This window comes from Phaethon aethereus (genome assembly GCF_964289735.1).
Source record: "Phaethon aethereus genome assembly, chromosome: Z".
Classification (NCBI taxonomy): Eukaryota; Metazoa; Chordata; class Aves; order Phaethontiformes; family Phaethontidae; genus Phaethon; species Phaethon aethereus.
Genome location: NC_138577.1, coordinates 18,823,033 through 18,843,632, shown reverse-complemented (window position 1 = coordinate 18,843,632; position 20,600 = coordinate 18,823,033). Strand labels below are relative to the sequence as shown.

At 37.7% G+C, this 20,600-nt stretch overlaps 1 protein-coding gene across 1 annotated transcript in view; it reads left to right on the top strand.

The window, feature by feature from the left end:
* HCN1 (hyperpolarization activated cyclic nucleotide gated potassium channel 1) overlaps positions 1–20,600 on the top strand; it is a gene marked incomplete at its 3' end in the record, with an annotated part of 208,453 nt that overhangs the window by 111,981 nt on the left and 75,872 nt on the right. The window lies entirely within an intron of this gene.

Here is a 20,600-nt window from a genome sequence, read left to right as displayed (position 1 = left end):
TATATTTATGTATATCTATTTAGTTATAGCAAATGCTTCTAGGAACAAAGAAAAGATTGAAATTACCTATCAGAGATGGACTGTGATCAAAGTAAGGAGAATTGCCCAACTCAGGTAATTGCTGTAGTTACAACACAGTTTGGAAATATGGTAATAACAATAACAACAATATGTAACTGACATTCTTAGGACTAAGGTACCCATATTTTTGGAATCTACAGTGAATAATAATATCCCTTCTGGTGTGTGCAGCTGTTCAGAATTAGGTTATTGTTCTCTCTTGCACACATCACTGACCTAGTCACTGAGGTCAGTCCATTTCTGCTTGCATCAAGATGATAAAGTAATGACCTGTTTCAGTGTTTTGGATTCAAGTGTTAGGCCTAAAAATGTATTTGCTCAGGAGAATATATTAGTTCATGTGATTTGACATTGTAAGAAACTGCAGCGAAAAATTTTCTATATGTGCAGTGCTAAATGACAAAGTATGTATAATGCAGACTGGGGACGTGTTAATTCCAATACCAAGTTTTATGCCAAGCTAGTGAGGACCAGAGAAGTGGGTAGATGAGGACACTGCTGATTTAACTCAGTGTGTTATGATCAATGAAGAGGAAAACAAATCAAGTTATCATTTTTAAAACAATTGCTGAGGCTTTATGAAGACCAAATAAGTTTTGGCTTATGCTTTTTCTGTTCTCTGACAGTTTAGCAGGTCATCCATTATAGCAGGGCTAGGAAGGGAAGTAATAATAACTTTTCTTTCCTACCTTGTTCCCTTTGCTGTAATATTCCATATAATTTTGCTGATGTCTCCTTTACTTTTGGACTGTGTATTTTTGACAGTAGATTTCTGATGTGCTTACATAAAAAACGTTATTAGATTTCCTGTGCCTCATATTTATTGAAAATACTTCATTATTTATATTTTTTTCTGTGTATTGACCTCTGCCAACAGGAAATGGATTTCAAATAATAAGGAAGTACCTGTGACCAAACGCAGCATCTATACAGTATGCTTTAAAAGTTATATCCATCATGGCTGCTGTTTCTTGTCCTAAAGATTGTATTAATTTGTTCCATACTGTTTTCTTACTGTTTCTTTTATGTTTTCTGGTTGAGATTGTATTATTTGTCTCTTTCAAGCCATGAAACATTGGTGCAGAGCAGTGTTTTTCTTTTTTCTAAAAATATGAAATATAACAGAAATTGGTTTAGATTCTATGAAAGTCAGACCTCACTGGTTCCCTAACCTAAAGCAACGACAAATGCATTCATCTTCATGATGTACTACCACTGATGTGTTCTCAGGTTATCATTTTGAGCTCCTTGTATTAATACCATGAGATAACTGAGCTGTAGAACCTTCAAAGTCGAAAAATAAAGGTGCAAAATCATTTACAGGGAGGTTTAAAACTTCCTAAAAGTTTAATGTTAGTAAAAGTATTCATGTTATCCATGAATACTTGGATTACAGCTGAGATAAAAGTGAAAACAGTCCTTTGAGGAAGGTGTTTCCAGTTGTAATCCCACAACTCCACCATCTTCGAAAATTAGCATTATGAACTCCACCACTGATGTAAGCCCTGCTACCTTACTTTCACTAAAATACTTCAAACTCTGTGTTGTAGTATTGATAAAATTATTTAATGCTGATGGTGATAGTTATTTCAGTAGATATTGGTTCTCAGTGCTACAGAGAAAGGATCTAAAACAGGACATACTGTCTATAAGTGTTGATTGTCACACTGTTACTGATGTGATAATAGGTGCTAAAGAGGATGACTCCTGTAATTAGTTGGCTGCCTTGCATGCTTCTGTTTCTTTCAGGCAGAAAGCTGGTCTCCCTTATATGGGATAAGAAGACTGAAACAGAGGAAGCATGCAAAAGCAAATTAATGTACCTAATAGATACGAACTTATTTCCACACTTCTTGTTCGTTATCATAAGAGCTAGTAGGAAATTATCAAAATGTGGATGCAAGGAGCAAGGGCAAATTTTGCCCATTTATCATGAATACGTAATTTCCATGTTTCCCTCTCAAGAATAAACCCAATTCATGAATGCTTATACTGCAGTATATTCTTGAACGGATTTCTGGTAACTGTAAATTACAAAATATTTTATGTAAGCCTTAAACTTGAAAGAATACAAGAAACTACACATAGTATGGTTAAGTCTAATGTGTTTGATGGATATTCTAGGGAAAAATAATAGACATCATAAAGCATGCCTTAAGCCATTTCTTCAATAAAAGTGTGAACTAAAGCAGAAATATAAGTTGGACCTGTCATATTTTAGAGCCATGTATCCCCTCATTTGCCTTAGAGTGAATGTTCAGGAGCAGTTATAAGCACCTCACGGCCAACTTGTCTGTTGCAGAAGTGAGTGTTCCCTTCGTTCTGGGGGAGCTGGATCAGTCTACTTTGCTCTGTCTCTATAAATTTAACAGTAAGTGGTTTTCTGCATGTGGTGGTATTCCAGATTGAACTGGGATATCAATGTGGAACAGTTACTCAGAATTAGCTCTCCATGGGTGGCCTTTTCTCCTGTGATTGCAATATCCCAAAACTGAACCCTTGGAATATTTATGCCAGAGCAGGTTTCCCAGAATAAATCCAGATGTAGATACATCCAGATGAATACCATTCATATACACTTGATGTTCAGCAAATCTTTCTCTTTTCTGTTGCAAACCTATATTAATATGCACAGTCTAACCCTTGATCTGTATGCTTTAAGACTGTATAAAGATAATTGGCTTTGCACAAGCTGCATATTATTGCCAAGGGGTCATTATCAGCCATATCACAATCAGGTTTTCTCAAGAGCACTGATTTTATTGCTTTTAACTGAGGGATTTTGACATATCAGATTTGAACTTCTACACATGGCTATTCATCACATGAATCATTCTAATATCTGAAGTACATCTGGAGAGAAGTCTCTGTTGAGATGCAATTAGGCATAAAAATTGATGACCTGAAGCTGTGGACTTAGAATGCTTACCTTTCACATTAGAAAAAATCAAAGCAAGATACTTTGTTCTGGATCATGTAATTGTGAACCAAGGCACTTTCGCGGTTTCTGTTTCACCAGACACTTGAGATATTTTTGTTTCCATCAGTCTGTGTCCACCAGACCTACATCAGTAGTCTATAGGATCTGTAATCTGGATTCCCAGACTCCCAGAGTGAGGCAAGAGGGTATCATAACAACATTTTAAAATCTGGTTATTTTTGAAATTTTCTTTCCATGGAAATTTTAATATTTCATATTTTGACTTTAATTCAAATGAAGCTAAAACCTAAACAAGGTTCCATGTAGAACTGGAAGTCTTCATTTGCATGCTGTTCTGGTTACCAAAGCATGGGGAAAACAGGAAATATGTGGCATTATTTGCTTTTATTTGTTTAAATCTAATGATTTTACTTAATGTCTGAACTGGTTTTGCTCAAACATTTTATACATATGAGCCAGGGGTACACACAAGTCATTCAGATTTAGTTTGCACATATTTTGCCTGTTTTAAAAGAGTAGGGTGATTTTCTTTAACATTGCTCCATTCCCTCCCCTTTCCTGCTCTTTTTTGCTTCTGCACATACACTCGTTTGAGCAGACTCAACCTGAAGTAATTCAAATAGAGGTATGAAACTTTCAGAAAATATGTAATTTAATAGAAATGATAGAAAGGATTTTCCATAGGAGAAATACAGTAATATTCCACAAATTTTACATTATCTGAAATCTGCAGCATCTTATTTAAGATTATCATTCATGACTAAACTTTGAAGAATATCTTCTAGACAGTCTATGTAAAGATGTCTATGTATTACTTGTATGAACAAGCAGTGAGCACTTTCTTGTATCAATGACTTTAAACGTTAAATGTCTCTTAAATATATTCTGTTTTCTTTCTGCTATCTGGATTTTTATGTCAATTTCATTTACTGCTTAAAAGATACTATTGATAATATAAGAAGAAGAATAAAACCCTGTGGTGAAACTTTCTTTGGCCTATATCCCACTTTTAATAACTTGCAGCGGGGTTTTTTTTCTCATGTGGGAGGAATAGCAATCTTAGCATTAAAAAATTGCTGAGTATTTATTTTTAAAAAACTGCTATAAATCATTTACTAGTCTATTTAATCTAGCTGTACAAATAAAAGCAGTTTTACCTAAATTTCAAATAAAAACATTATTGACCTTACATTAATATCTTTTTTTCTCTTTGTTTGGAATGGCTGGGGTTTATCACAAAAGGCTCATGACAGTGTTATATGAATAAGATCAGAGCAGAGAGAGATGTACACTATCAGGTCTAGTTCAATAATACACTTTTACCTACATTTTGCACTACTGCTAATACAATGAGAGACATGCTTTGAAACAATCTCTCTGAAAATCGCCAGTTGGCATTTGAGTGAGACAAGAAAATAGTTCCTATATTCTTCATAGATGACTTGTACCTTTTCCAGTCGATCCCATGTATTATTTTAGTCCATGTAAAATGCCTTAATCTGTAATAAAAAAGAAAATAATGTAATTTCTCTGGATTTCCATAAAATATTTTTGTTCCTAGTTCTGTTCAGTTTTGCAGAGAGTAATTGAGTAGTGGTCAGAAATAAAGGCATATCAGCAATCATTTGTCACTCTTTGCAATAATATGTAATAACCGTATACTTATCTACAACACTAAAAAGCCTTTTAAATTTACCTTTTACCTTTTAAAATTTAATTCTAAGTTAAAATTAAATTAAATTTATTAAATTTATATACAACTAGAAAAGTTGTGCCAAATCTAAACTCTATTAAATGTTGCCAAAACAATTTTGACAGAAGAATATTTGAGGGATTTTTCTATTTATTTTGAATAGGTTTTTTCCAGATGTTCAGAAATGAAGTTTATGGTGCATGATAGAAACCTTTGGTGGGAGCAAAATATAAATTTAACTCAGATTTGTGTGAAGAGAAGACACAAGAGCTCATGCTGGAAAGGTACACTCAAAGGCAATGGGCGGGTGAGATACATTTCCAGTACGTGAGGGCAGATTTGGCTCTGGAACTTTTGAACCTCTGCAGGTGTCGATCTGTAAGCTCTCATAAACCATACCATTCACCTAAAGGCTGCCTGTCCCTTATCCTCATCTCTGTATATTAAATGCAGAGGCAATACAGAATGTATAAAATGTGCCTTTACATTTTTGTTATTCTCTAACACTTATTGTCATATCTTTACTCTTGGAACAAGACCTTCCTGCTGCTACATACTCTTTGGTGACTAAATGGAGCAGTATAAGAAATACTCTAAAAGAAATAAGTTTATTGCTGAGTTCTATGAATTTGCAAGGATGAGGTTCTCTTAGGTTTTTGCAGTCAGTATCTCTACAAAGCAGCTGTTTATGGAAAGAATAACATATAAATGCTGGCAGGAAGTGCATCCTGGAAATGCCAGATGCCCTCAGAAATAACAGTATATCTGCACTGCTCCTAACTGAACATGTTTTGTGGATCAATCAAATATATTAACTCTAAACCAGCTTAGTTCAAGTGTGGTGGCAAAACACACACACAAAAAAAAAGGTGGGGAGGAGAAAGAAGGAACGAGGCAGTTTAAATAGAAGTATAACATCTGAAGCTGAAGTCTCTGTTTTTTAAAAAAGGTATGAGCCAGTACACTCATCCATCTCAACATGATTTGAGGAAATATAAAGTTGGAATGTGTACAAATAAATAAAAAATTAAGGATTTCTAGGGTTTGACAAAGCTTTTGGTTTTACTGTGTTGCCTTTAAAGTCATTCAGACTTCAAGACAGAAAAGATACCATTTAAAATATGAAATTACAATGGTGGCACTGAATGCATAATCTGAATGAACAACTAAATATGTACAGTATCAATGAAAACTCACCCAAATATAATATAACCTATGTTTCTAATAAATAATACCTCTCAATTATGTTTTAAAAGATAGCGAACAAATCTGGGATTTCACTGTTTTCAAGAATAAAAGCTCCTTTGATATACTTCCTCTGATGAACTTCCTCCCATAGAATGAGTTTGTTCCTTTTCACACATGTAATTCTAAAGGTTGGATTAAAAAAATACTTCAATACATTTTCTTTTTTTATCAAGAAGTAGAATCATAGAATCATAGAATAGTTTGGGTTGGAAGGGACCTATAAAGGTCATATACTCCAATCCCGCTGCAATCAACAGGGACATCTTCAGCTAAATCAGGTTGCTCAGAGCCCCGTTCAACCTGACCTGGAATGCTTCCCGGGGTGGGGCATCTACCACCTCTCTGGGAAACCTGTCCCAGTGTTTCACCACCCTCATTGTGAAAAGTCTCTTCCTTATATCTGGTCTGAATCTACTCTCTTTTAGTTTAAAACCATTACCCCTTATCCTATCGCAACAGGCCCTGCTAAAATGTCTGCCCCATCTTTCTTCTAAGTCCCTTTTAAATACTGGAAGGCTGCAAGAAGGTGTCCCCGAAGCCTTCTCTTCTGCGGACTGAACAACCCCCATTCTCTCAGCCTGTCCTCAGAGGAGAGGTGTTCCATCCCTCTGATCATTGTTGTGGCCCTCTCTGGACTGCTCCAACAGGTCCATGTCTTTCCTGTGCTGAGGGCTCCAGAGCTGAGTGAAGGACTCCAGGCGGGGTCTCACCAGGGTGGAGCAGAGAGGCAGAATCCACTCCCTCGACCTGGTGGCCATCCTTTTTTTCAGATCACATGGCTATGTCTTCCTTCTAAAGTTTACACTAAAAATACCAGAACTGGTAACAACAACAATACTAGAATTGGTAATACTGGTAACAACGGATGAGGAGAAGGCTGAGGTACTCAACATTGAGACTTTGCCTCAGTCTTCACTGGCAGTGTCTCGTCCCACGCCTCTCGAGGGGATGGACTGCAAGATGGGGACATGAGGAGAAAAGTCCCTCCCACTGTAAGAGAAGATCAGGTTCAGAAGAGAGGTGATGGATGCCTCACCCCTGAAAGTATTCCAGGTCATGTTGGATGAGGCTCTGAGCAACCTGATCTAGCTGAAGATGTCCCTGCTGATTGCAGCGGGATTGGAGTATATGACCTTTATAGGTCTCTTCCAACCCAAACTATTCTATGATTCTATGAAATTAGATTAGATTCAAGACCGTTTTCATGCTAATTTCAATGAAATGAGAACTTCAGTCTCTTAACTTTTTGCTGAGAATTATGAAACTGTTTCTGTTTGTAAGTCAGGTCAAACTTGACTGTGACTATGTGCTTGAGTCATACAAAACATGATTCCAATAAAAATAAGTGATTGTTGTTTATATTGTTTATCACTGTTCATACTTAGTGCCATACATAATGCTGTGGGTGGCTGTATTTATTGACATAATCAAATATTGACATTGTACTGGTTTCAAGACAAACTTAACTGAATTTTTCTTAAGCCAATGGTTTGATTACTTTTTTCAATGGACCAACTAATAGTAAAAAAGGCTATTCTTTTGATTATACCAAACATATAATAGATATTAGATTTTTAAGATCAATGTTGTTATTTAGCCTGCGCCCAGTAAATATAAAGCTTCTAGTTTGGAAAGTTTTCCAATCTAGTTAGACAACATGATTTTTTGGTAAATGTATACTATATTCATTAGAATATGAGTCCTTTAAGATATTTCCAATTTAACATCCTTCTCAACCTTTTTCAAGAAAAGTAAATGCCACACCTTCAAAATGGTTATTATAAGTATGTGCCCTGAATTCAAGAATTCTTACTCTTATTGTGTGGTCTCTGCTGTATAACTTTATCTATATAATTGAATAATTATGAAGTTTGCATTCTGAGCATTCCTCTGTTCTCATTAGGTATCTTCTTTTGTCTGTCACTTGCTCCTATCTGTGGTTTATGATACCATCTCACTGTAGTATGCTTACATTAAAGCCACTGTGCTGGAACTGGATTCACCTAGTCAAATCTCCAGCACCTCTTACAGAGCCCCACTGACATTTCTCAGCCTTTGCCTTGGCAAACCCATATCCTAATCTGAGTGTCAGATTCAATTGCAAGAGCAAAACCATGGATCATAAAATAAAATCAGAGCTTGAGAAAAGAGACTGTCCTTAGGAATTTTATTTTCTCCACTGGGTAGGAGCAAGGAAGAAATGGGGACGCATGTCCATCCACTAAAACACAGGCCCGCTCAGCAGGGTAGCTCAGAGAGCTAATGGAGGTGGCTTTAGCTGAAAAGGATCCTGCTGCAGCTGATGGAGAGAGAAACTCTCCCCTTGAGGTGATAAAGAACACCTGCATTAAACTTCTACTCTGAGTCAACATCTGCAGGAGTCTTATTTTTGCTGACTGCATAGGGAGCCTAGGGAGACTCACTGACTCAGCCACTGAAGTGAAGTTCCTGAAGTCAGTTGATGTGAAATTTCATTGTGCCTCCCTCCCTTATTGTCCATTCTCTCAAACAAAATCCAGGGCAGATTGGGCCACTCCTTATTGTAGATACCCATGTGTAAACAATACAAAATGAAATGCACTGTTACTATCCCATTCATCCTTCATTGCTCAGGATTGTGGTGTTCTTCCTGTTCCTCTCTCCCTCAGTCATCATTCCTAGAACTTCCCACGACTGGCCTCTCACCAGCGTTTGTCCTCTGAGCTGAGCCATGTGCTTCAGCTCTACCCATTTTAGTCAGAGCATTTTCATCCTCTGTATCTAGGCTGAGGAACCTGAATACCTTTAAACTACTCAGGGGGTGGATATTATAGGTGCTCTCCAGGACAATTTTATGGATCTTCGTGTAATCAAAGTGCGCAGTTTAATTCTTAAATATGGCAAAAGACTTTCTTACATTTTATGTTGCAACTATGAAAGTACCCCATATGCTTTCCAAGCATTTCTGTATAGTTAAATGGCATTACCATTGCTATGTGGATGGAACAAGTATCTCAAACTTACTGTGGAGCTGTGAGAAAGCAAGTTCACTCAATAAAAGTCAGACCCATGAAAAGTAGGTAATTTATCACTTAATCCTTTTCTGTATTCACCAATCTGTGGAAACAAAGTACAGAACAATGAAGCCTATTTATGACTTGGCCATAGCTCTTTCCAAATTTGACTTACTCAATGTGTGTTTTTCCCTCTTCTTTAGATAATAAAAATCTTAGTGGAGAGAGTTTAGAACAATGAATGAATATCTTTGAACTGCTGTTTCTCCAATCAGCAACAAATAATCTGTTTGAAAACTACACGTGATAGTAAGATAGGTTATATCCCACATGATCACTAATCAGGTAAAAATAAAGCAATGTAACAGCCTATACAAAAGACAGAACATGAAATTAGAATTATACATCAATGGCTTTAGTGCACTTCAGTTACAAGTGAAAAATACAAGAGGTTTTGGGCAGAGGAAAGAGAAGAATAAACTAAAGACAAAATGAATGCATGGTTGCATCCAAAGCTAATGATTCAGCTGCTGAAAGTTCATTTAGATGGGACTGCAGGACCAACAGAGTGGCTGTGTGAAGTCTGGCCTGCACTCTGTCTGTCCCATGTCCAGGGGTGGCAAGGAGCAGATGCCCAGGGACAAACAAACCACGGCAAGCCTGGGGAGATGTTTCCTTTAGCATATCCTATAAGCTTTCAGAAATTTGCAGCTGGATCCACAGCTGGTATCCATGTGTTTAATAGCCATCACTGTGTGTTCCTTCCAGTAGTTAGTCCAATCACCTTTTGAGTCCATGTGAATTTTGCTATTAGGCCAGAATTATGGGCATGGTGTCACAGCATCATGAATCTGCCATCCTGCCGTGGTTGCGAAGGTGGCCTTGCTGGCTGGCCTTGGGTGCTGTGCCCCATGCTGGAGTGACTTTGCCTGAGAGGTCCCAGAGTGACCAAGTGGGCATGGGCTGCTGGTTGTACAGGGGCGTCCCTCTCTTTAGAGCTGGAACTGGGACCTATGTGCTCCTCACATCTTAGGTGAATTCTACAGTGTCACTTGGGTGCTCTGTCAAGTCCCTCAAGGGTGTTAAAAGAGAGGAGGAGCATGTTCCCCTTCCTTCCCTCAGGGTATGAACCCCAAAAGTCAAGACAATCTTCTATGATTTAGGATAACTGCCTCTGATAGAGGGAAATGAATTTTTTATGAGTCACTCTTTTTTTTTTTTAATGCCTAAACATAATTTTGTGGGTGGCATTTAGGTAGCAAAATATTTTTTTCTTTATATTATTTATTACCTTGAAAGTCTTGCAGACTCTGGTAAGGACTGCAGTTTTAGGGTGTCTGAATTTAAGATCAGGTCATCAGAAAAACTCTGGATGAGCTCTCCAAAAAAGAAAAGCATCTGACCTAGATCCAGCCTACTTGCTTTGACAGCAAGTTCTTTTTGTAAAGACAAAATAGGATTTCAGCTGCAAAACTCCTTTGCTTCCTCCTGTCACTGCCTAATAAAATAATGCACAGTTTTTTGTAGGACATAGTATTTGATGAAGGGCTGTGATTTGTCAAAAAGGCAGACCAACTTCTTGAGGGCTTAGATATTTAGTAAGTTAATTTCCTGAAGAACTGTAAACTAACTAGATGTGCCTTACAGTCTCAAAAGCATCAGGTTAGGAAAAGAATTGAAAAACTGACAAGAAAAGTGTTTCCTTCAATACCACCTAAGTGAAGAAGAATGCTTAAAACCTGCACTGAACCTCTGCCTTAAAAACAACTTTACTGAAAGGGAAAATAAAACATGATAAAAATTGTATCTTTAGACTAAGGAGAAAAATATTTGAATTTGCCTGTGTGGTACCAAGCATCACCTTACCAGGGGAATAACCTGTTTTTTAAAGCACTGTGACTCCTGAATCGTGGTCCCAACCTTTACACAGATTCTCTGTGTGAAGGTAGCATTGGTTCACCTTGATTCATTTTTAAGCAGATTAAAACATATTCAGGCCCTATGTAGACACATTTGCCCTTATGAGCAGATTATATTAGACTGTTTTAATCTACTGTAATCCACAGTATTTTTTTTTTGCTAAGAACACATTCCTACAAGTACTTACAAATAAAAAATATTTTGCTAGATTATGTATATATATAGAAAAAGGATCAAAATATTTCTTGGAAAATCGGGCTGTCAATGTTTTGAGATATTCTTGGTGAGAAAGCATTGTGATACTATGATTTTGTGCATGTCTGTCTGTGTACTTTTCAATTGATGTATCAAGTTTGCCTTTTCCTACTAGCCTTTTCTGCCACTTGCTAAGTTAGTTTTTCCCTTCCTTGTTTTTATGTAGCTCCAAAATATCTTTGATTCAAAGAGAATGGTGATAACACTCAGAAAGCTAAATGTCCAGTGACAAAAACATATAATTTTCATTTGTCATTTTCTTTGAGATCAGATGCTTCACGTAATTTTCTGTCTAGTGTGAGTTGTTCACAGAACAGAGAGATGCAGTTCCTTCTACTGATTTCTTTTTTCTAAATTGGTTGCAAATATTGTCTGTGATGGTGGAGAGTCTTCCTAACAGTTTTCAGTAAAGCAGTACATTGTGGAGTCACAAGTCAGGTTTATGTCACTTCACTCCTTCAGCCGCCTCCCAGAACTGTACTATATTAAGCCCACATTATCATCTGCCTGTTCTTGACTATCAGACAGCTACTGTTGAAAATTCAAGGCTTTTCTCGATGTGCACTGTAAAAGCATTTCATAAATGGTTTTATTCACTACGTAAGGCTTGTTAAGTAAACTCTTTTGCATCATATCCAGCTCCTCCACTAGCTGAAAAGAACAGAAGAAAAGATGTGGTGTCTTTAATGTACTCTCAGTTTTTATCTCTCCTGAACAGTGCTATTTCATGAACTTCAGTTTCTCATCGAAAATACTTCCTTCCAGTATTTATGTATTTTCATATTAGACATGCAATTGTTTTGACTTTTTTTTTTCTTTTCTTGTAAGGAAGTGTTTCTATCTGGGATGCATTGTTTGCCCAGTGAAATCACATTTAAAAACCTGTAGATGTACTTACTTGTGGTAATCACTTACTGTGACCACACAATACTTGCAACATATTTTCCCTTTGGTGGACAATGTGTGTCAGTTCCAGTCAGTCCCTTCTAAACAATGGTACTTAAGTTTATTTCAGGATCAAAAACCAGTGTGATTTGAACTTCATCAAACTTTGAGTGTGCTGTGAGAGAGGAGAACAAAAGCCAAATGTCTTAATCAGATTTTTAGAGTATTTGATAAATTTCAGTTAAAAGGATCTCAAAGGTCGAAGTTCAGCATAGAATGGCACGGTAACATCTGCTGTTTCAATGATATGCATTTGTAAAAACTTTACTTTTTTGTAGATATTTTGTGACAAGGAAAGTTATTTCAAAGGAGGGGAGAAAGATGCTGTCCAGTGGTAGTAATTGTTAGTGAAGATGATGCCACCCAGTAAGTCTGAAAACAGATATAAAAAAATAGTCACAACTGGTAGGCAAAGTCCTCTGAAGTCGCCCTGGCAGAAGCAGTTCACATCCTGTAAGAGTTAAGGAACTGAAACACAAACCCTTTAGAAATGCTTGCCTGCTTCACTGCATTCTAATCTCACTTTTCCAGCAGACGGGCATGAAGTGAATCAACAGGTACATTTTGGAACATTCCTTCACCAGCATTCGTCCCTTAGTTTGTCAGTGACTGACTGACGTAGAGCTGTCAGTACTGGTAGATTAAACGTGCCCAGGGCTGTTTTTTCTCCTGGAAGTCAATTGCCTCCACAGCCTGCTTCCATACAACTGAATTTAGTTACCGAGGCAAGGTGGCCTCAAGTGAACCTGTGCTAACTCTTCAGGCTGTGTTCAAGAGTTGTTTTGGATTTTGTTATTTGGCCTGAGCCAAAACCACCGCTTTCTGAAAAATTACAAGTACAGACAATTAAATTCCATGGTGGGAGAATGTCTCCTAGCACTGTAAAATTTTCACATGGGAAAAATAAACATAGTCTGTACTTCTAACGTTTTACTCTAAACTTTCTAAAGGCTTTGTAACAGCTTTGTAAGCTGTAATTCCTTAAAAAATTCTTTTTAAAATAGTCCTTTGGCATGGAATATTATTTTAAATAATATGCATTACAAATTTTCTTCAGTCTTCTGTGTTCCATTAAGGGAACACAGTGACAACATAAAAGGATGAGTAAAAGCAGGCTGATTCATAGGCAAAAGAATAGAAAAAGTATTTTTTCCATAAGCTTTAATTTATTATTTTGTAACTTTATATATACAGCTGTAGGAATTCATGATTGCATCTCTGATTAGGTACAGAAACACAAAACAAAGAGCAGTACCGAGCAGTGTACAGGGAAGCCTACCCTATAAGATTCTGAGCATATCTTCTTATGTGAATCATCTTTTTGAATGCTATGGGCTTATTGATGTGAACTCAATATATATTGTGAAACTCAAATATACATGAAAGACCAGTCTGTGTGCATAAGCCAAATATCTGCACTTCTGTTGCTGTTTATGAATTGCCACACTGATTCTGCAATTAAAATTATTCATGCTTACCACAAAAAGGTAGATATTCTCGCTGCTTGCTTTTAATGGAGGAATGTATTAGCAGATAAATACTCATATTTTTTTCTTCTGCATATGGAAAAATAATCAAAAGATAAAGCAAGATCTGTTATGCTACATTGTTTTTGTTTGATGACTAGTGCCAAAGACATAGCACCAAAACATGAATAAGCTGTAATGACAGCAAAGTCACGTAACAACTCTGAAAAAAGTAAATATATAATATTTAGTCATTGCTCCTCCAGTCAAACCTCTTTTCCTGTGGAATGCAATGCCAGACACTTTCTAAAATTTTTCTGCCAGTATTGGTCTTGAAAGTGTATTCTGAGTCATTTGCACCATCTGTTATCTATGCACATATCAGCAGAGAGAAATGTTGAGAAGTTTCTGAAGACATCTGCTTATTCCACTGGGCTTACCGATTCAGAGTTTTTTTCCTTAAATCGTACATACTTACACACTTCCCAAAATATACTCTTCTTCCTTGCACTTCTTAAGATTTTTAGAATAACAGCAGAATTTTTAGTCTTTCAAGTCTGATCCCACCTTGCCTTTGTTTACTAGTTTCAGAAAACAACAAGAGATTCTTAGTAATAATAGCTGTGATAAGAAGTAGGGGTTTTGCATGATAATACATTCACCATTGCATGAGTTTTGAAACAGAAAATGTTGTACAACTTTCCCATTGGCCAACTTGGTTATTCATTGCGATATTCAAACAACTTCTTTGGAAGTTCAAATGCTGAGATGGTATTTTGCTGTAATTTTCTGTCTGAGATTTGAAGTAATGTGTTATTCTAAGGTAATTTATGAAGCCAGAGGCAGTAAATTATGCAACTGACTGATAGGCAAGTATGTAAGTTATATATCTATATCAAAATGTATATACAGATTACTGTTGAAGTGATAGATTTCATACAGAGGCCCAATTCTAGTCTCATATCAGTGTTATGAACATACATCTAGTTGACACAGCGTAATTACAGCTAATGGGTACAGGTTGTACTCTGAAATATGAAAGCAGAGCCAGACTTTGAAGACATGTAGATGGCAAATCCAAAGCATGAGAAACCTTGGAGGACAATAAAACTTTTATGGAAAGTTCATAAAGAGAGTTGGGAGGATTTTGCCATTGAACTTAGATAATGCAGGATTTTGTAAGAAATATGTGTCTTTTTGTCAGGTTCTGTATAGCCTTTTCTTGGTATGCGTTTTTGATTAGTTAAATTATATTTTAAATAATTCTTAAATTTAAGAAGTCTTTAAGAAACTGTTGGAAATAATGCCTAGAAAATAGATACACACAAATAACTCATATTGTGGCTATATCAGACACAAATACTGTTTAATTGAATTCCCATTGGAAAATACTGTAATTTTTACAATAACTTCAACCACCAGTGGCTCATGTCCTCCAGATTTTAGGCAGATGTTTCCTTGTGTCCACTACTGCATTACAGTGTGTGCTACTATGTGAGCAAGGATGCTTGGTGCTTTCTTTGATCTTTGAAGCCCCACCCTGGACTTTACATTTGTTTTGTGCAATAACTTTCTGTGGCAAAAGCGAAACAAAAGCCCTCTGTAAGCAGACTTACTTATGCACTGTCTCTCTGCCTCCATGCTCGTAAATTAAAAGTGCGCACTTTTAATGGGCACTGGGGTAGGACTGGGATAGGAGCTACCTACTGTGTCCATAGTATTCATCTCATTCAGGTTTCAGCACAGGACAAGCTCATGCCAGCTGCCTAGAAGGAATGGTTCCTCACACACATCATCTCCAAAGCAGACCTGCTATTGCTTGGGAGAGTGCTACATGGCCAGTGCTACGCCACGGACACTTCTAAGAGCATACACATGTGAACCAAGTTCTAGAGCTTGGAAATGCTTTCTGGTACTTTTTAATTTACTAGAATAGACACAAACCATCTACCTTCCAAGGATTTGTATCCTTGTTCCCTCCTTCAAATATCACTTATTTTCAGAAGAACCTAAAGGCAATGGAATAGATGTGTGAGACAGATGGCAAGGCAAGCTTTTCAGGGTAGGGATAGGCTACTTCCCCATTCCTGCTGCAGTTTTGAAAGGGAGAATCAGGAGTGTGAATTCAAGATCCTTGTAGAAACAATTTCACTTAATTCATAAGTCAGTCTTTGCTCCATGACTGTAAAGCGTGCCCTTGCAAACTGAGGACCATTTCTGTGACGCAGCAAGAGTGATGTGAACGGAAAAAGGAACTAGGTCAAAAATGTGGAAACCACTAATGTCTGCTTGTGAAGAGATTTGTAAATCAATGAATATCTCAGCACAAGAGTATGGCTGAGGGAAGATAAGCTGTGCCTGAGGGAATGACTACAATATGGGAGTGGAATTGATTTGCCTGATGACAACAAAATCTCCTGGCGAAAACCTCCATACCTTCCAATAAAACAGAAACCCTTTCTTAATCCACTCACAAAAATAATTTGCCTTTTATTGTTGTCCCTTAGAAGGTGCCATGTGACCTTTCTGTGATTTATTTATTATGAGCTGAAAAGTTAATATTGCAAAAAGATATTTGTAGCAGGTTCATGTGAAATTGAGAGGCAAAGAATAGCATCCTGAGGTGAACGAAGATGCTTGGAAACTGACTTTTGAAAATCAGAAGTGCTCTGTCATTAATGCATTCTTCAGGATAGCTGCTAAGTTAATGTATATACTTACAGAACTAATTGCAAATGATCAGTGATCATTCCTTTCACAAATGTGAGGATTTCCTAATGTCATCAAGCTAGGTTATGTAATCAGTCCTTGGATAAACAGCTTTTGTATTTCTCACAATTACAGTCTTAAATAGTTTTTCCAAATTAATGTAATTTCATTTACAGCATTTTAAACTGATTACTGCTAATCTGGAAACAGTGATCAACCCATTGTCAACTAAGAAATTAAATGCCCTTTTTACTTCTTTGTAGGAGACTTTTTTAGCTCATAGAGGTCTGTGTTTTGTTTTTTTTTAAATCTATACTTTAAAACCCAATTATGACCATTTAAGGAAACAATTAACATGTATTTATATAAACATTCATATTTAATAATTATATTAAAGAAAAGCTGACTACGTTAATGACAGGATTCTTTATTTCATAGGATAGGCTTTTATTAACTCAGGGATATTATCTGTAAATGAGTTACATAAAACCTCCTTATGATGCAAATGCAAAAATACTTTTTATTTAAAAAAAAAAATCTGTAGACTAGTAGGAGAGGAATGGCCACTCCTCACTTTTGTACAGCAAAGAACAGCACTTTGGAATGGGGTTGTGGAAAATTCCAACCTCTCACATTGAAACAAAGTTAGAGTTGTTCCTGTGAAACCCTTAGGTTATACAACACAAGTAGAAAAATAATGGAATAATAATTATTATTATTTCCTATACTAGCACTGGTAGTAGCATACATGATGTACAGGATTTGGCATTAGAACTAATGTTCTTTTTAAGTGGTTTCTATATTTGGGATGAATCACTGAACAACACTCTCCATCATCTATCAGCAGTCCTGGTTAACAGGGGAGGTCCCAGACGACTGGAGGCTTGTCAGTGTGACGCCCATCTACAAGAAGGAGAATCTCGGAAACTACAGGCCTGTCAGCCTGACCTCGGTACCGGGGAAGATTATGGAGAGGTTCATCTTAGAGGGCGCTCACAGGGCACGTGCAGGACAACCAAGGGATCAAGCCCAGCCAGCATGGGTTCTTGAAAGGCAGGTCTTGCTTGACCAGCCTGATCTCCTTCTATGACCAGGTGACCCGCCTAGTGGATGAGGGAAAGGCTGGGGATGTTGTCTACCTGGACTTTAGTAAAGCCTTTGACAACGTCTCCCACAGCATTCTCATGGAGAAACTGGCAGCTCGTGGCTTAGACAGGTTTACTCTTCGCTGGGTAAAGAACTGGCTGGATGGTTGAGCCCAGAGAGTTGTGATGAATGGCGTTAAATCCGGCTGGCGGCCGGTCACAAGCGGTGTTCCCCAGGGCTTGGTTCTGGGGCCGGTCTTGTTCAATATCTTTATCGACGATCTGGATGAGGAGATCGAGTGCTCCCTCGGTACATTTGCAGACGACACCAAGCTGGGTGGGAGTGTTGATCTACTGGAGGGTAGGAGGGTTCTGCAGAGGGATCTGGACAGGCTGGATCGATGGGCCAAGGCCAAGAGTATGAGATTCAACAAGGCCAAGTGCCGGGTCCTGCACTTGGGTCACAACAACCCCATGCAATGCTACAGACTTGGGGAGGGGTGGCTGGAGAGCTGCCTGGTGGAAAAGGACCTGGGGGTGCTGGTTGACGGCCAGCTGAACATGAGCCAGCAGTGTGCCCAGGTGGCCAAGGTGGCCAACAGCGTCCTGGCCTGTATCAGAAAAAGTGTGGCCAGCAGGAGTAGGGAAGTGATCGTGCCCCTGTACTTGGCACTGGTGAGGCCGCACCTTGAATCCTGTGTTCGGTTTTGGGCCCCTCACTACAAGAAGGACATTGACGTGCTGGAACGTGTCCAGAGAAGGGCAACGAAGCTGGTGAGGGGTCTGGAGCACAAGTCTTATGGCGAGCAGCTGAGGGCACTGGTGTTGTTGAGTCTGGAGAAGAGGAGGCTGAGAGGAGACCTTCTTGCTCTCTACAACTACCTGAAAGGGGGTTGTGGTGAGGTGGGTGTTGGTCTCTTCTCCCAGGTAACCAGTGGTAGGACGAGAAGAAATGGCCTCAAGTTGCGCCATGGGAGGTTTAGACTGGATATTAGGAAAAATTTCTTCACCGAGAGGGTGGTCAAGCATTGGAACAGGCTGCCCAGGGAGGTGGTGGAGTCACCATCACTGGAAGTATTATAAAAAATGTGTAGATGTGACACTTCAGGACCATGGTTTAGTGGGCATGGTGGTGTTGAGTTGGTGGTTGGACTTAAGGATCTTAAAGGTCTTTTCCAACCTTAATGATTCTGTGATTCTGTGAACACAAGTAAGTACTGAAATTTGTACCCTCCACAATGGTATTTGTTCAGCATAATCTTGAAAAAAGTCCCGTAGAAACTAAAAAGAGCAATGTTTGCAACCGATTCTGGAAGAATTGATTGATTATTAAGAAAAATAAACAAATAAAAAAGCATTGGCAAGTATTTTCAGCAACAGCATCTTCAGACAAATCCAAGTTGAATTCAAATCTTTTGTCAGGCTTTCTCACCAGGTCTTTTTCTCCTTCCGCTAAACTCCTTCTAAAAAAAGAAGAAAAAACTCCTTCTGCTAAACTTCTGCTAAACTTCTTCTGCTACCCATCTGAGGACCAGCTCCTCAGGACCATCCATTCACAAATGTCAGAAATGTGCCTAGCCTGTAACAAGATCTATCACAAGCTACACAATAGTATCTAATGCCTCCTGTATAGCAAAGTGGTCATTTGAGATGGCCTGGACCTCCGTTCTGGATTCAGATGCAGTCATGACTATTTGAGATGTTGGATCCTCCTTTGGCTTATATATGAAGGTAGATAGGTGGTTAAAATTTGTTTATTTGGTTGTGCATTTTTAGTTATTTCTCTTCTGTCATTACAGCCCAAGTATTCCCTCGTGGTACTACTTTTCAAGTAGTATTTAATTTATTTTTCACTCAGTTTGTTACATACTTAGTGGAAAGCACTCCTTGTGGTTTTTTTCTTCTTGCTTCTCCTCACTTCCATTTTCTTATTCTTTCTTAAAGACAAGGGTATTTTACTTAAAACTGTAGTTCACAGACTTGGAAAGGATCTCAGTCAAGAATTAAAATCAACAATCTTTTGGATTAACTCAAAGACTTTGATGTAAAAGTATGATTTTACTGAAAGAATTTTAATTGAGGCTCATCACACCCAGGATATGATAGAAGATATTCATAGACAAGATCAAAATCAGCTTTCATTTTGATTTAATGTTTATAAAATTTATGCTAAACAATACAGTTTAGGGGTAAGATCTGCTGTATGAGCCCCACAAGAACTGAGGTTCTGACCTTATAACCTCCAGAATACTGTGTCTTTAATAATGCTACTTGTAGCCTTAAAAAACAGATATTTTTTCTCCACCAAGCAGTTTGTTGTTTTCCCCAATGTAGTCTATATAAAGCTGCAACTGCTAAAGAGTTTGGTAGGGGTCTCTAAAAATTCCATTATTAATTATTTCTACTTAAAGGAGATTGATACCAGCTGGAAGGAAAGTCCGTCAAAATAGACTGTGCCTTGATTGCTGTAAGCTGCTTTCCTGAGAGGGAGGGAACTTGCATTAAAATACCTGCACTGACCCAGATGGCAAGGGGTTTCTGTGCTCTCCAGCTGGGTATTTAAATCCCGAAGTGGATATTTTCAAGGAAGCTTCTGCATGTCTTTAATTTTTTGAGTATTTTTTAAAGTCCAAAATAAAAGGAAAATTTCCTCATTACTCAGTGAACACCCCCCCCCCCCCCGCAACTCTGATTCTCAGCAGTCTAAGATGGTACTCTTTTTTCTTTTGGTTTTTGGAAACCTATTCCTTAGCAGTATTATTTACAACACAGAATATTCACTGGTGAAGACAAAAACAGCTGAGAAATCTGAAAAGCTTTAACTTAGAAAGTAAAAGAAGTGTAAATACAGAGGAACCATTAATTTATAAGTTATTATATTAGTGGATAAACAGTAACTTTGTCATCTGCAGTCCAAGAATTGTTAGCTTATTTCCTGTTACCAGTCATTTTAGCTAGTAGGGGTTCTAGAAAAAGCATTTTAATAGATGAAAAGGACAAGAGTAGTCAGTAGTCTTGGCATTTAAATGGCAAGAGAGCAAGCCTGAAGCTCTTTGAGAAAGAAGAGCATTTGAGCAAAGCTTGTATGGGTGAGAAAGAGACACAAATATTGATATTTCATATGTAAGTTTTATACATAAATGCTACTTCTGATTTGGAGATTACATTAACAGGATTATTATTTTTGATCCTGTATATTAGACACTACACTGGATATCTGCCTAATCTTACTAATGTCATCCCAGTTCTTCCTTCTTCCCTTCT